At 39.7% G+C, this 12,082-nt stretch overlaps 1 protein-coding gene and 1 non-coding gene across 2 annotated transcripts in view; one reads left to right on the top strand and one right to left on the bottom strand.

The window, feature by feature from the left end:
• The window catches only part of CDK8 (cyclin dependent kinase 8), a gene marked incomplete at its 5' end in the record, with an annotated part of 129,915 nt that overhangs the window by 107,918 nt on the left and 9,915 nt on the right, over nucleotides 1-12,082 (bottom strand). The gene's annotated exons all lie outside the window — the stretch shown is intronic.
• Nucleotides 8,541-8,645, top strand: LOC114005085 (U6 spliceosomal RNA). The gene has a single exon (XR_003546999.1). It is a non-coding gene; the product is annotated as a U6 spliceosomal RNA (small nuclear RNA).

The following is a 12,082-nucleotide window of genomic DNA, read 5'->3' as shown; positions in this document are numbered from 1 at the left end:
CATGCTGTTGGCATTGTTGTGAACAAACAAGTTAAGGGCAAGATTCTTGCCAAGAGAATCAATGTGCATATTGAGCATATTAAACATTCTAAGAGCAGAGATAGCTTCCTAAAACGTGTGAAGGAAAATGACCAGAAAAAGAAAGAAGCCAAAGAGAAAGGTACCTGGGTTCAACTAAAGCGCCAGCCTGCTCCACCCAGAGAAGCACACTTTGTGAGAACCAATGGAAAGGAGCCTGAGCTACTGGAACCTATTCCCTATGAATTCATGGCATGATGGGTGTTAAAAATAAACTAATCTGTGGTCTATTAAAAAAAAAAAAATGATGATGTGCTGTTGCTGGGAATCACATTTTGAGTAGCAAGGTCTGAGAGTAGAGAATGGTGTAACAATAAGACAGAGGGCGTCTGTATCCTGCATGACCCCAGGAACTAATTCAGCCTATCTTTCCCCAATTGTTTATCAGCTCAGTTATAAGAGAAATAAATGTCTTCACTGTTTAAGCCACTGATACAGAAATAGCACATTTTAATTTCAAACTGACTTTTTTTAAAAGTAGACTGTGAAAAACCAACCCTGAGGTAATACAACAATTTACTTAAATGGATACAAAAATTCCAACACACACACAAAAAAGTTACAGGGGCTGGCAAGGGGCATGGTGGTTAAGATGCTGAATTCCCATATGGCTGACCTCGGTTAAAGTCCTGGATCTGGTGGCTTACTTTCTCACTTCCCCTTTCTCACTCTCTCTCTGTTCAAATTTTAAATACAATAATGAATAAAATTTAAAAAATAATTCTTTTTAAAAAGGTTATAAATTTGGGACCCGCTATGGGCGTAATGGTCATGTGGCTGGACTCCCATGTAGTCGACTGTGGTTTGAGTCCCAAACCCGGTGGCTTAAACTCATGCTAGGCGTGTGTGTGTGTGTGTGTGTGTGTGTGTGTGTGTGTATGTGTGTGTGTGTGTGTGTACGTGCCCAAGATCCCAAGAGGAGAATGGAGGAGAAGGGACTGGGGCGTGGCTATCCCCCCTGGGGGTGATTTCTTGCTTTCTGTCTCTCTGTCTCTCTCTGTCTTTCTGGCGAGCACACACACCCTATAGCAAAAAACCTCTCTTAAAAAAAAAAAGTTATAAATTAAACCATACTAAAATTAAAAACTTCTGCTCATCAAAAGATATCACTGTGAGGGTAAAAAACACAAGTCACAGAAAGAACATTTTTAATTGATATATATTCAACAAAGGACAGGAATACCAATATGTTAATAAGAAAATAAGAGACAACACAGTTGACAGAAAAAGAAAAAGTCTTGATTAGGAATTTACAATAAAGGATATTCAAGTGGCTATGAATCATATGAAAAGATAGAAAAAGCAAGAAACTTTCACATTTTATTAGTGAAAGAAAACTAAAACTATGTTGAGGTACCACTAAATATGAATACCACCCGAATGACAAGTGATGTCATTAGCCAATACTTGGAGTCTCTTTGAGCTACTGACTGTCATGGAGCTCTGGGATCTGTCTAGCTGCCCGCGTCTCCATCTCATTATTCCCAAATCCTTATTAGTGCAGTCTTCTGCAATACTGAGGCGCAGGTTTTCATGAGGCTAGGATGCTCCAAGGAGGAATGGGTGAAATGTTCACGAGGTTAGAGTCACACAAGGTTACTTTTAGTGCTATTTCTGTTGTCTTCTAAGTTTAAATAATATTTGAGATTTTAAGTTTCTACACCACCATTTATAAATTAACACAAATATTTTCATTGAAAAAAATTACATTTAATTATTTAACAAATTGTCATATACAGTCACATGGGATTATAATAGTCTCTGCTTTAAAGAGACTCAGTATTTGAAAATCTTTAAATCTAATGAAAAACTGAAGGATGAATAAAAATATCTCTACACATTTCGCCCGTGTTAAACTGTTTACATTTTGCATCTTTTTTATAAATACATACATATCATTCATCTTTTTAAGTATACATATTTTCTGAACTACTTTTTCTTCTTTTTTTTTTTTGGAGAGGTTTTTGTTATAGGGCGCGTGCGCTCGCCAGACAGACAGAGAGAGACAGAGAGATAGAAAGGAGAATGCATCCCCCAGGGGGGATGGCCACACCGCAATCCCTTCTCCTCCATTCTCTTCTCGGGATCTTGGGCACGCACGCACACGCGCCCAGCATGAGTTTTAAGCCACTGGGTCTGGACCGCGAACCATGGTCGACTATGTGGGAGTCCAGCGACATAGCCATTACGCTAACTGCTGGTCCCCTGAACTACTTTTTTAAAAAGTGCTTTATACACATAGTCATTTCATTCTTAAATATATATCTTTCTTTTTTTTTTTTTGAGAGAGAGACTTTTGCTATAGGGCACATGCGCTCGCCAGAGATACAAACAAAAAAAGTGAGAAATCTCCTCCCAGGAAGATGGACATGCTGCAATCCCTTCTCCTCCATTCTCCTCTCAGGATTTTGGGCATGCATGCACACATGCCTGGTGTGAGTTTCAAGCTGCCGAGTTCAGGACTTTAACCACAGTCAGTCACATGGAAATCCAGTGACTTCACTACACCACCTGCTTCTCCCAATACACATCTTTTTAGAATAAAGATATTTTTGGTGCCAGGAGGTGGTATTGTGGTTAAAGTGCTGGACTTTCACGTTGTTAACAGAGGGTCGAATTCCAAGCTAGGCAGCTTGAAAATCACACTGGTCATGTGTGTGTGCGCCCAAAATCCCAAAAGGAGAATGGAGGAAAAGGGACTGTGGCATGGCCATCCCCCATGGGGGCTGATTTCTCACTTTCCCTCTCATTCTCACTCTGTCTCGTTCTTGGCAAACACACATGCTCAACAGTAAAAACCTGAAAAGAATAAAGACATTCTCCATAATTGAAATACCATTTACATACTCCCCCAAAAAATATTTTCACAAACTCATTTAGTGCATAATTCAACACAAATTCCCCCTATTATTCTAAAAATGTCTTTTATAAAGTAAGTTTTTATTAACTCCGGGACCCACGCATAGAATTTGGTTATTATGTTTCCTGAGTCTTCTATTAATTGGACCCGCCCTGTCAACATATTTTTCTTGATACTGATTTTCTGTTCACTAACTTATTTATTTTTTTAAGGTTGGACAACATACTCTGACTACAGAATTCATTGCCTTTTTTTTCTTTTTTTTTAATTTGCCAGAGAGTACATGCACTTGCCAGAGAGAAACAGGGTGAGAGGGGTGGGATGCATACACTTGCCAGAGAGAAATGGGGCAGGGGAGGTGAGAAAACAACCCCCATGGGGGAACCAGCAGTTAGAGTAATGGTTATGTCGCTGGACACCCACGTAGTATACCGCGGTTTCTGTCCTGGACCCGGTGGCTTAAAACTCACGCCGGGCACGTGTGCGTGCATGCCCAAGATCCCGAGAGGAGAATGGAGGAGAAGGGATTGCGGCGTGACCATCCCCCCTGGGGGGTGATTTCTCGTTTTCTGTCTCTATGTCTCTGTCTATCTGGCGAGTGCACACGCCCTATAGCGAAAACCTCTCCAAAAAAAAAAAAAAAGAAAAGAAAACAACCCCCATGGGGCACGATCATACTGCAGTTCCTCCTCCTCTGTTTCTTCCTGATTTCGGGATTTGGGACATGCATGCACATGTACTCGGAGCATTTCTCGAGCTGCTTGATTCTGGAGTTGAACCACAAGTTGACCATGTGAGATCCAGCCACCTTAACCACCAGGCCACGAACTGGCCTGATATTGACTTTATTTTTTAACTTTATTTATTTATTTTAATTTGACCAGAATGAGAGAGAGACAGAGAGAAAGTGAGAAAGCAAGCCACCAGATCCGGGACTCGAACCACTGTTAGCCATGTGGGAGCCCAGCATCCTAAACTACCATACCACCTGCCGGCCTCCCGATACTGTCATTTTAAAAGAGACTAAGCAGTAGCCTTGTAGAACAGCACACATTCTTGATTTGACTAACTGATCATTATAATTAGAATTAAGTTAAACATATTTGGCAAGAATACTGTACTTATGTTTTTTGTTTTGTTTTGTTTTGTTTTTCAAAAGGCAAAAGTGTTGGTCTGTCTTACTATTCAGGTTGCTAAGATTTGATCATTCTGTTAAGCTGGTGACTATCAGATCTCCCCAATATAAAAGTACATATTTTTCCTTTGTAATTGCTAAATAATTCATGAGGTGATACTTTGATACCTTATGACTATTTTATTTCCCAACAAACTTCTTTTACCCAGTGGTTATAGCATTCATTAGTGATTTTTGCTGAATCAATGATCACACTGCAAAGTACAAAATGGTTTTTCCGGGCCAGCCCCATAGCCTAGTGGTTAAGGGAACTGGATCCCGCATGGCCAACTTCAGGTTGAGTACCAGTCCTAGAGGCTTGAAAAACACACTGGGCACATGTGCATACATACCCAAAATCCTGATGGGACCTCATATGAGCGTATTCCATTGAAGGGTGCTTTCTCCTCCTCCCCCTCACCCCTCCTCTTACTCCTTCCCCATCTCTTCATTTCCCACTGGTGAGCATTTCAGCCCCCCTGGCATTTTTTTTAAAGGTTTATGGAAACATGGAATTAAAGTACAAATTTTTTTCTTTTTTAATGTTCTTTTTTTTTTTTGGAGAGGTTTTCGCTATAGGGCGCATGTACTCGACAGAGAGACAGAGAGACAGAAAGCAAGAAATCACCCCCGGGGGCGGGGGGGGCATGCCACAATCCCTTCTCCTCCATTCTTCTCTCGGGATCTTGGGCATGCACACACACGCACCCAGCGTGAGTTTAATCCATGGGGTCCAGGACTCGAACTGGGGTTGACTTCATGGGAGTCCAGCAACATAGCCATTATGCTAACTGCTGGTCCCAATGTTCTTTCTGATTCTACAATTCTTTCTATACTTACCAACCAGCATTCTTCTGTAAAGATCTTCTCTCCCATTTTTTATTGTCAATACGAACTCATAAAGCTGCATCCCACATGGTCAACCATATGGTTCAAGTTCAGATGAGGCGGTTTAAAAACATACCAGGCATATATGTGTGCATGCCCAAAAATCTTTAAAAAAAAACAGGGGTGGGGGGGAATGGAGAAGGGATTATAGTGTGATCATTCTCCATGAAGAGTGCTTTCTTGAAGGGTCTGTCTCTGTGACACTCTCTGGTAAATGCACACACTCTCTGGCAAATTTTCTTAAACTATGGACTCAGGGATTCTTTCTATGACACATATTTTTCTATGCTAAAATTGTCCTAAATCCGGACAATAAAAATCTCTTCAAGTCACCTTCCATTTCTTTTCTCTCTCTTTTTTTTTTTTTTATTACTGCTAGTGGGCACATGGGCTCACCAGAGAGACAGAAGCAGAGGGGAAGCAAGCACCCCTCACTTTCCACTGGGTTGCTGGCAATATTTCTTGGACATGTCTGCCACCACTTAATGATAACTTCTTGTCCACAATTTTTTTCAACTCAGGAGGGTGAGTTTTGCTCCTGGTATCTACTCAGCGGGCTCAGAGATGCCTTTTGTATTATTATTTTTTTTTATTTGACCAGAGAGAAAGGGAAAGTGAGAAAGCAAGCCACCAGGTCTGGGCCTCGAACCATGGTAAGCCTTGTGGGAGTCCAACATTCTAACCACCATGCCACTTGCTAGCCCCTACGAAGTACTGTTTTAAACATGTATAACAAGGGCTCACATGCTTATGAAGAGCGATGTGGGTAGTGAAAAGGAATCTCCCCCCCACCCCCCGGGGAGATGGTCACATCACAATCTCCTCTCCTCCAATCTCCTCTTAGGATTTTAGATACATGTGCATCCACTCCCTGTTTTTCAAGTTGCTGGATCTGGCACTCCAACCAAGCAATTGGCCATTGGTGAGATCTAGCCACCCCAGCCTCCACACCACCAGTTGGCCTGATTCCTCAACTTACAAAGGCTAAAAGACCATCTCCAGGTTTTGACATAAGTTTTTTCTTTCTCTTTCTCTCTCTCTTTTTTTTTTTTAATAGGTTATTGCTATAGAGCATGTGAGCTCACCAGAGACAGAGAGACAGAAAGTGATTTCTCCCTCAGGGGGTATGGCCACACCACAATCCCTTCTCTTCCATTCTCCTCTTGGGATTTTAGGAACACACGCACAAGCACCCAGCATTGAGTTTCAAGCTGCTGGTCCCGGACTCAAATCACAGACAACTATGTGGGAATCCAGCACCACAACCATTATGTTATCTACTGGTCCCAACTTCCTGTACTTTTTCTTCTCCTTTTTTTTTTTTTTTTTAAGAGATTTTTGCTACAGGGCACATGTGTTTGCCAGAGCACTTGCCGGAGAGACAGAGAGACAGAAAGTAAGAAATCACCCTCCAGGAGGATGGCCACGCCATAAACCCTTCTCCTTCATTCTCCTCTCGGGATTTTGGGCAGACTCGCACACATGCCCAGTGTGAGCTCAAGCCGCCAGGTCCAGAACTCAAACCACAGGTGGCCATGTGGGAATCCAGCAATATTACCATTATGCCATCTGCTGGTCCCTTATTGTACTCTTTCTAGATTTACAGTCCATTCAGGTCAATGTTCTCTAACTAATAATAGTTCCTGTTGTTTTATTATAAAACCTCAGAGCAGATAAGACCATACAAATCATCTCTCATACAACATTCATCTAATACTTGAAATTTTTCTACAACCCCATCAATTCGTCAAATAGAACATGCTGAAACCATCTGTAGGAAGAACAAAGTTCTCTGCTTTCTGTGTCATGTGTAGACAATTTTCTCTAGTACACAGTCCCTCCTTGTGTTACAATGCCAAAGTATGTCCTCTTTAGCTTTGCATGGGTCACAAAATAGTTGTGTTCCTCTTCTACATAACAGCAAAACAAATACTTGAAATAGTACCCATATAAGATTATGCTTAGGCCCATTAACTTAAACCTCAAAAGACTAAATATGAAGCCTTAAAATAGTTTAATTTCATATAATAATTACTTATAAATCTATCATTCATACATATACCTTTTATAGAAGTTAACTGCATTTTCAGCTTCAAAATAAACTATTGTAGGGCTCCTATTCAATATCCTATTTCAAGACTAGGGAAAAAAAAAAAGGCAACTAGAGCTCATCAGGGTGAGATCTAAAAACAAGCTCAACTTAACTCTATGACTTCATGGTTTTCTATACTTCAAGTCTATCCCTTTAATTTACAAGCTGAAAAACCCAAACCCTTTTACATACTGTGGTATCTCTCCCGAAATTATTTTGCCTTTCTACAAACCAGTTCTAGTTCTTGTCCTCCTATAATGTATCACTTGTAAAAAGTAAAAAGATAGGACAACTTTGTACCATAATAGGATTACATTTTCTAGTTTGTTTTCAACCCATATCCAAATAAACACAGTTTACTGAGCCAGTCCTGAATACATGCATCAAGCTAGGATGATGACAGTTTCAATATTTGAGGTGAGTCATCTTGCTATTTGTGATCAAGTAGTAGGTACTTATCCTGTACTAGCAAATATAAGCAAGTTTCTTATAGCACGAGTTGTTATAAGGTGGATATAACATCGCTGATTAATTAAGGGAAAAGGTCAGCACACAAAGGCGTTATTATTACAGTGCTAACTGGAATCAACAGAGTAAGTAGGAAAAATAACAGCTACATGCGAAGAACAGGCATACATAGCTGCATTGTTTGAAGGTCTGGATGTTCTTCTGGAATAGAACTGTTTTGTTTATCCAAGCATTCTTTTATTCTTTTGTTTACCACTGGCAGTTGTGAATAGTCCTGTAAGCAAAACTGCAGGGTCAAGGACAAAGGTCATAGGGGAAGCTAAGCACTTTATGAGTGTGTGAAATAAAGGGTAAAGAGGAAACATTTGGGTCCTTTTTTGTTAATTTTAGTCATATTTGTTATTTTTAGATTACAGCTATCAAATGTTTATATTTTAGGAAAGCCGACAGAAAAATCTCTGGTCCTTTCTCTCCAATGAAACTGTCTCTCTCTCTCTTTTTTTTTTTAAAGAGAGATTTTGCTATAGGATGTGTGCGCTCGTGGGAGAGACGTCGAGAAAAAGTGAAATATCACCTTACAGGAGGGATTGCCATGCCATAATCCCCTTTCCTCACGGGATTTTGGATACACATGCACGCATACATGGCGTGAGTTTCAAGGTGCCAGGTCCAGTATTCAATCTGAACTACGGTCAGCCATATGGGAGTCCAGTACCTTAACCAATACACCACCTGCTGGTCCCAAAACTGCTGGTTTTATAAGAAATTTTCCATAGTAAGAGATTTCATAGAAGCTTAACCCATAAAGTTATACCATACACAACTGTCAATTATAAATCTAATAATACTAGTAGAATAAAAATTAGTAAGAGTTCTTGCTGAACACAGAAACACTAAAAATATAAAAAGGCAAAAGGCAAAAAAATCTCCAATACTGCCAGCAAAAAAAATAAATAAATAAAAAATAAAAAGTTACAGTTATGCTCGCTTCAGCAGCACATATACCAAAATTGGAATGATAGGGAAGATTAGCACGGCCCCTGCGCAAGGAGGACACGCCAATTGGTGAAGTGTTCCATGTTTTCCTAAATGTCACTAACAGTGGAATTGGAGCATTTAACCAGCCCAGTATGGCTTCCAAAAAAAGAAGAGGTTTATGATAGAGTCAAGTTTCTAATACAGAATTATTTTTAATTTTTAATAACCTGCATGTATTGCCCTGTTTTGGCACTAGAAAGGGAAAATGAGAACTATGTGTACACCAGTTTCATTGGAAGGCTAGAGGGAATCATTTCTCATCACTAGGAACATAAATAAATGTCTGGCTATCTGGACCCACAATTAACCACGGTGGTCATCTATGAAAGAGACTGGAACTTATTCATTTCGGCTTTTTAAAACATTCTTTTTTTTTTTTCTTTTTTTGGAGAGATTTTCACTATAAGGCGTGTGCACTCGCCAGACAGACAGAGAGAGACAAAGAGACAGAAAGCGAGAAATCACCCCCCAGGGGGGATGGCCACGCCACAATCCCTTCTCCATTCTCCTCTTGGGATCTTGGGCCCGCACACACACGCACCCGGTGTTGAGTTTTAAGCCACCGGGTCCGGGACGTGAACTGTGGTCGACTACATGGGAGTCCAGTGCCATAGCCATTACACTAACTGCTGGTTCCCAAAACATTCTTTTTTTTTTTTAAGAACAAGAGTCTGAAGATATTTATGCTTAGCTACAGTATTCAGGAAAACAGCCATTTCTTTAAAATGTACATTCCACATTGGGGAAAAAAACACACGCACACACACAAGAAAATCCCCCCATTTCCAGAGGTACCAAATAAATATAAGTGGCTTCTAAATTATAACCAGTCTTGTATTTTTTAAAATGGGGTTTAAAAAGTCAAATGTAACCCTATTATGTTTTAAGACTAAGAAAACTGATAACTGCATCTTAACTGATGGTGTTTCCTTCAGATTTATGTGGGCTCTTAATGAAAATGAAATGAACCAGGTTTCTGATTTCTGTTTAATCACTGTTGGCCATTTCCTAAGTTTTGTTGTTTGGAGACAGGGAGGGTTTTGTTCCCTTTGGACACGACAGTCAATGCACTAACAATTATGTACATTCAAACTTGATTATTCTAAATTTGACTTCAGCTGTACTGTAAATAGAGTACTGTATTAGGATCTTCATAAATGTCTCATTTTTTGTAATATTTAAGAGTTGCTTAAAATTATACAAAATGTACAGTTATCTAATTATTTCTTTCTCTCCACCTTTTGAAAGAAAGAGGCTTCAGTTCCTGCATGGCTAGAACAGTAATAAACACAGTACCTGTAATTCCTAGACATATGTTAGTAACAATCTTGCAACCTTGTTTTCCAAAGTTCATTTTATTTTGATCAGTTCACTATATTGTACTAATTATTTTAGGTACTTTCATTATATGAAATCTACCATGTGTCAGAGATGATTTAAGTGTAGAACTGCTAGAAGAACTTGTATATTTACGGTAATTCAGAATTAGTAAGGAAAACAGTTCATCAGTGTTTAATTTTATATTGATGTACTCAAGTTGGAATAAAGTGGTATAAAAAGAAAAAAAAGCTAGTCATAGGTATGGCAGGTGGCATGGTGGTTAAGGAGCTGGACACCCACATGCTCAACCATGGTTTGAGTACTGGACCCAGTGACTTGAAATTCACACCGGCATGTGTATGCATTTGCCCAAACTCCCAAGAAAAGAACGGGGTGGGCGGGAGGGGCAGGAGGCATGGTGGTTGAGGGCACTGGACTCCCATATGGTTAACCATGGTTCAAGTTCCAGACCTGTTAGATTGCTTTCTTACTTTCCCTCTCTCACTCTGTCCCTTTCTGGTAAAATTAAAATAAATAAATAAATAAAGCTAAATAAAATAAGTTAAAAGAAAAAAAGAACAGAGGGGAAGGGGTTGTGGTGTGGTCATCCCCTCTGGGAGGTGATTTCTCATTTCTTTCTTACTGTGTTTCCGGCGAACCCACCCCTACGGCAAAAACCCTTAAAAAAAAGGTTACAGTCACTGCAAAAACGACAGATTTTCTGAAGTTAAAGTACTAGAAAGAAATTTATAATAAAAGTATCAATATTTGCAGATAATATTAATATTTACCTATAAAATCCAAGACAGTGAACTTAAAAAGCAGTAAGAAATTTAAACTACTTGGACACAAAACTGCACAAAGTTTATATTTATTTGGGATGTATGGTAGATTAATGAAGATATGTTTACCAGTCCCTACTTCTGCACACAGTTTTAAGACTTTATAACAAATAGTCAAATATATACATATATATGTGTATGTAGATCAGATTTAGCAAATAAAACACAGGAAGCTCAAATAAACCAGTATTTAGTATAAGCAATAAAAATTTTAGTATGTTGCAAATATTGCATGAGATCTACTGATACATAAAACCAAAGAATACTAAAGTAAATAAAATATCTTGCAATGAAGATGACTTTAGGTTAACAACTTTTTTTAAGAAACAATGCCAAAAAACACAGCAACGAAAGGACAAATAATATATAGGACTATATCAAAATTAAAAACTTTTGGGGCCAGTCCATGGTGTGATAGTTAAGACAGCTGGATTCCACATGGCTGACCATGCTGTTCAAGTGGCGGGCGTGGCAGCTTTATCAACACACCAGGCACATGTGCATAGATGCTCCAAATCCTGATAGGATGGAAAAACAGAGAAGTGACTGCGGTGAGACCATTACCCATGGAGAGTGTTTTCTTACTTTCTCTCTCTCTCCGTCTCCCTCTGAAGGGTTATGCACCTTCTAGCAAAAATTTTTTAAAAATTAACAACTTTTGAAACCAGCAGTTGGTGTAAAGACTATGTCGCTGGACGGACATACAGTTGACCGCAGTTTGAGTCCAGCACCTGGTGGCTTAAATTCACACACCGCGCGCGCGTGTGTGTGTGTGTGTGTGTGTGTGTGTGATCCTGAGAGGAGAATGGAGGAAAAGGGATTGCAGCGTGGCCATCCCCCCTGGGGAGTGATTTGTCACTTCCCATCTCTCTGTATCTCTCTGTCCTTCTGGAGAGCGCAAGAGCCCTATAGCAAAAAGCTCTCCAAAAAAAAAAAATGAAAACAACCTTTGTGCTACAAACAAAACCAATCATAAAGTAGAAAACAACTTAAATATCTGCAGACTATATATTTGATAAGGGTCTAGTATCCAGAATATATAAAGAATTCCTGCAACTCAGTAATAAAAAGACAACACAATGTAAAAATGAGCAACGAGGACCAGACTGGTAGTGTAGTGGGTAGCAATCTGAACTGCAATCCTGGAAGGTGAATGGCTGACTACAGGTCTGGATCCCAGGGGATCAGTCTCAAAATACACCAGGTATTTGTGTGTGTGCCCAGGATCCTGACGAGCTGGAGGGATGGGGAAAATGGATCGCTATGTGATAGAACCCCGTTGCCTTTCTCACTCTACTCTCTTTCCTTTCTCTCATAGGGAA

This window comes from Tupaia chinensis, unplaced genomic scaffold (assembly GCF_000334495.1).
Source record: "Tupaia chinensis unplaced genomic scaffold, TupChi_1.0 Scaffold141887_1, whole genome shotgun sequence".
Lineage (NCBI taxonomy): Eukaryota > Metazoa > Chordata > Mammalia > Scandentia > Tupaiidae > Tupaia > Tupaia belangeri.
This window is presented reverse-complemented; position numbering and strand designations above follow the sequence as displayed.